General features: G+C 37.3%; 1 pseudogene; it reads left to right on the top strand.

Annotated features, from left to right (window-relative positions):
• The first annotated feature begins 1,443 nt into the window (after nucleotides 1-1,443).
• Nucleotides 1,444-2,241, top strand: LOC115944539 (protein FAM136A pseudogene; annotated as a pseudogene).
• The last annotated feature ends 3,425 nt before the right edge of the window (nucleotides 2,242-5,666 follow it).

Here is a 5,666-nt window from a genome sequence, read left to right as displayed (position 1 = left end):
CCCACCCTCTCCCCTCTAGAAGCCTCAGTTTGTTTCTCAGAGTCCATAGTCTCTCATGGTTTGTCTCCGCCTCCGATTTCCCCCCCTTCATTCTTCCCTTCCTGCTATCTTCTTCTTCTTCTTCTTTTTTTTTTTTAAATATAATGTATTATTTGTTTCAGAGGTACAGGTCTATGATTCAACAGTCTTACACAATTCACAGCACTCACCATAGCACATGCCCTCCCCAATGTCTATCACAACACTGTCTTAGATTTAGGAAGTTAATTATCTCTTATCAGTAAAATATGTGGATGACACTACCTCTGTTTCAGAGTTAACATGAGGATTAAATGAATTTCTATTATTTCCAGAACCTTTATTATTCTGATCACCATCTTCTAAAAACACCATGCTTACAACTGAGTATAATACTTGAGTCATGGGTGATTAATAAAAATCATTAATACATACTTGTTTTTGCCTAAAGATCTTGTATTAATGGATCTTTGAATATGCTAGACATTTTAACAGCTGCCTAACATCGTTGGCTTGTTCACCTTAGAGTAAATTAAACTTCAAGTCTGAGTGAAATGCATGTTTCAGATGTTGTAGGCATAGATATTCTTTACTTCCCAACAACAGGTTATTTGTTAGAATTGCAGTTATACAAATTGCTATGGGGAACAATTTTGTTCTGAAAATTTAATCAGGTAAAGCTGTAAACATATCAAAGTGTAGAAACTGCTGTCACTTTAATGTGATTTGTTTACTACAATTTTTCACGTACATGTAAACATAATTGGGAAAAGTATCTATATTCCCTATGAATAGCAATCTGTTACCAAAATAAAAGGATATATAGAGATTGTTTTTAATTCAGTAGATAGTACATAAAGTCTCCTACAATCTATGGAGGTGGCGCTTATGTAGAAAAAGTTTGCTAAAATTTTTCAAACATAATTGAGAATTTCTTATTATAAAACCAGGGAAGAAAAAAAAAGAAAGAAAACATGGCAGAAGGGATAGTCAAAGGAAAAAAAAATAGAGTTGCAGTTCTGATATTTTAAATTTTCCACATCATTAAAAGACAGAAACAAAAACAAAATAATATGGTAAAATGATCAGGAAAAGAATATTCATTTTATTACAGACAGAATTCCACTAGAACAACCTATGCATTTGTCTTATTCACCATTGTATAAATAATGTGTAATAGATTTGCATATAATAGATGCTTAAGAAATATTTAAAGAGAGAATAAATACAAAGTGAATGATGAATGGATGAATGAATAATGAATGGAAAGTTCCACTTATTTTGTGAAAAGTTATCTTTTAATAAGTTATTATATATCAATGAAAAATGTTTATCCTAAATTAAAGAGAGCAATTATTTAGTGAGTACCTGATACATGTAACATGTATCAGGTCTTAAAAGAAGGGAAAAAAAAAGACACAATATCTATGTTTACCTGTTTTATCATTTTAAAAAGATCACATGGTTACTACATGAAAACAATACAAAGACAAAGATAGATGCAGTAACAGAAATATTGGGAAAATTGGGATCAGCTTCATTTTAAAATAAACTTTTAAAATTGAGATATAATTTACATATATTGAAATCTGGCGATCTTATATGTGTATTTATATGAGTTCTGACAATTATAAAATCTATATATTCATCATTTAAAACAAGGAATGGGATATTTCCAGTGCTGGGAGGGGGTCACCACTGCGGAGCTGCAGCAGCTCCGGGTGCAGGAGGCAGTGGACTCCATGGTCAAGAGTCTGGAGAGAAGGAACACCTGGAGGATTCAGGGTTTCCTGTTCCAGCACGGCACCAGCTGCTGTGAGGACAGCAGATCTGCCATGCAGCTGGTGCACCAGTGAGTTAGAGCAGTTGCAGGACTGCCTGGCCCAATGCACCATGCACTGCAATGACAAAGCCAAAAATTCAACAGATGCTAGAAGTAAAGAGCTTCAGGTGAGGCTGCAGCTGGAGATTTGTGTGACCAAGTATGTGGATGATCATATGTACCTCATCCCAACCATGACCAAGATGATGGAGTCTCTCTTGTCTGTTGGGAAAGAGAAGTCTTTGCAATTGGCCATTGGGGCTGACAGCAGGGATCTATTTAAAAAGAGAAATGGGAGTCTTGTTCTTTTAAGTAAGGTTTATGAAGAAATTAAGGATGGCAGCAAGTTGGAGGCATGTGTCATTTGCCTCTGGACACTGGTTCCTTTGTTTCAATCCTAGAAAGTGAAATGGAAAAAAACTGCTAAGTTTGGGTCAGAGATGGCACAGGAAAGTTTTTGATGGCCTGAATTGCACATGCTTATCCTGGCACTAGGGATCTTCCTTGTATGAAGCCAGAGCCTCCAAGATACCAGATTCTTCTTAGTACACAAGTACCAACAAGCTGGCAGATTCCTCTAACCTGCCTATGATCTGGTGTGAGCAGAGGTGTTTCTGTTTGTTGCCAACCTCCTGTTTACCAGAAGGATCACCAAATCATTTTCCATAAGCTGTAAAACAAAATCTATGAGGTCACTAATTTAGAAGGGAAAAAACAAAAGGTGTCTGTGTCTTTGTTTTGCTTGGTTTTGTTTAATATACAATGGTATGAAGTTGATTTAAGATGTGGAGTTGGGAGGGGTGCCTGGGTGGCTCAGTTGGTTGAGCATCAGACTCTTGGTTTCAGTTCAGGTCATGATCTCAGGGTGGTGAGATTGAGCCCCACCTCCGCTCTGTGCTCAGCAAGAGTCTGCTTGAAGATTGTTTCCCTCTGACCCTCCCTCCTCTTACTCTCTTTCAAATAAATAAGTTTAAAAACAAAACAACAACAGAAAAAGATGTGGAGTTGGGAGAGGTCATTTGCATAAGAACTTTGAACAGTTCCTTGTGGATCTCTTTTCTGGCTATCAAGATGTGGATATGCATTTCTTGAAATACACATTACACCTTTCAGCTAGGAGACCCTGTAAAAAACATAAGGCAATGTTACACTGGGTATGGGAAGCCCACCTTCCCTCTCACTGGCTGCCATGATGGGCCCTGAGGCTCTCTGCAGTAGAGCCACAGGACAATCTTCCAGTAACACTCTTCCTTGAAGGGAAAGGGGGTTTTGATTGTACTCTATGCCAGTATCCAGGAATGAACATTGAAGGAAGTACTGTTGCCTTCTTAATTAAGAGAGTGATTAAGCACTGGATTTGGAAAAATGTGTTTTTTGTAGAACAGAACGGAATGAAAGCCCAAACTCAGTATTACTTACTTAGCCCCCTGAAGTAACAGAGCACTACTGAGACAATCCCTTGGCAACAGGTAGGTCAAAGGAAAAAAAGTTAGCAACTCAGGTATGAGCTGTGACTCATTTAAAGCAACAGAGGGGCAACTCATCCATGACCAAATATTGCTTTGGTTTGGGGTCTTTGCAGAAAGCAATGTTGCTGCCCCAGCTCCACCACCTTGTCATTTTGATAAGGACCTTGTCTTTTTACCAACTTATTACTTGAAGTGATAATATAGCCTGTGTTTGGTGTTTCAAGGCTGTGATACATTTTCCTAGTGGTTCAGTTTTAAAAAATAAGGTTTAGGTTTTCGTTAAAAAAAAGAGGGGTTATGGGATATTTCTTTCATCTCAGTTCCTTCTTGCCCATTCCATGGCCCACAGACAACCACTCATTTCTACCAGCATTGATTATTGTTGTCAGATCATGGACTTTCTATAAATAAAACCACAAAGTGACTACTCCTTTGGCTTATTTTTCACTGTGTTTTGGAGATAAAATAATGTTTAATGTCATAAAAAATATGTGCTTAAATTCTGAAATATATAGAAAATGAAATAGTATGTGCTCTCCTCCCACAATAACTTAAGAGACCCTCCTCTCTTTTTTCTTACTTTCTGCCTGATACTTGTTGGAAGAATCAGTAGGAAGAGATTCTAGGAACCCTGCAGAGTTGTATGGAGAGAAACCTACTTTTCATATTAGACTTACATGAATAAGGCATGTATCTTTGCTTTGTGAAACTGTTGAGATTTTGAAGTTATTACTGATGTTGACATATTCTAACATATGAGTAGAAAGTAGATATCCTGCTTATCACCATTGTAAGAGCAAAATACAAATTAAAAATAAGAAGCTTCATTCTCTCTGTTGATAATATGTGAAGACATTGCCTTTTCTTAGAGCATTTACTTTAGGAAACTTGTAATAGTTCTTATCTGTCTCTTTGAAATATTTACAAATCTTTTCAAAAGCTAAATATGCCACTTGCCAGCTTTATGACCCAGAGATATCTCTTTAAACAAGCAGGGAAACATTTCCTTGAATTGTAATCATTAACAAGGATAGGGCCTCTATCTCCCAGTTTCTGTGGGAGAATATGAGCCTCATTTTTGTGGCACCTTTTTCCAAGTTGCAAAACTACTTCACGTCAGTGAGATATGAGAAATTTATTTTTCCTTTGGATAAAACCGGTTAACACAGATAGTCCCTGTAATTAGAATGAGAATTTATAATAAACTGTACATGACAAATAATACTGCTAAGCCCTCCTATTGAGGACTGGTTATTGTTTATCTTGAGAACATGTATGAAAATGGTGTCTACATGGCTATCTTAAAGGGTAAGATATCTTTCTGTTTTTTTGTAATCTCTTAGCAAATTATCTGTGATGCACATCACATTCTGGTTTAATGCTTATTCAATAATGAAGTTGTTTTATCTCTCTTCTGTCCCTGTGCAGAGGTTTTCTGGGTTGAGAGAAGATTTTGTTTTTAATTATATTTCCCCAACAATCTTGAATGAAGACAGGATGTCTGGAAATTCCTGAACTGAGTAAAGCAGCTGAAGGTCTGTGGCCACACAATAGTCAGGTAGTGGCCATGAATTATAAAAACGTTTCCCTTCCAGCTCTCCACTCTTGTGGAATACTAGCTGCACCACCACACTCTCTAAATCCAAAATTTTACTATTGGATAATGATGGGTAATACAGATTCTTTTTTTTTTTTTTAAGATTTTATTTATTTGAGAGAGAGAGCGAGCACAAGCAGGGGAAGCAGCAGGCAGAGGGAGAAGCAGGCTCCCCACTGAGCAGAGAACCCAAAACAGGACTTGATCCCAGGACCCTGGGATCACAACCTGAGCCAAAGGCTCAACCAACTGAACCACCCAGGAGTCCTGGGTAATTTCTAAAATGCCATTAAGATCATATGTCCAGGGAATGTCTCGTATAACTCTTTCTTTTAAAAAACTAATATCTTTCTGTCATGTTTTGAATGAATATAAGAGAATCTGATTCTTTATTTTATTTTATTGTTATGTTAATCACCATACATCATTAGTTTTTGATGTAGTGTTCCATGATTCATTGTTTGCGAATAACACCCAGTGCTCCATTCAATACGTGCCCTTTTTAATACCCATCACCAGGCTAAACCAACCCCCCACCCGCCTCCCCTCTAGAACACTCAGTTTGTTTCTCAGAGTCCATAGTCTCTCATGGTACCTCTCCCCCTCCGATTCCCCCTCCTTCATTTTCCTTTCCTCCTATCTTCCTCTTTTTTTTTTTTTTTTTTAACATATAATGTATTATTTGTTTCAGAGGTACAGGTCACAGGTCTGTGATTCAACAGTCTCACACAATTCACAGCACTCACCTAAGCACATACCC

Source organism: Leptonychotes weddellii, chromosome 1 (assembly GCF_054177405.1).
Source record: "Leptonychotes weddellii isolate Sample4059 chromosome 1, ASM5417740v2, whole genome shotgun sequence".
Classification (NCBI taxonomy): Eukaryota; Metazoa; Chordata; class Mammalia; order Carnivora; family Phocidae; genus Leptonychotes; species Leptonychotes weddellii.
This window is presented reverse-complemented; position numbering and strand designations above follow the sequence as displayed.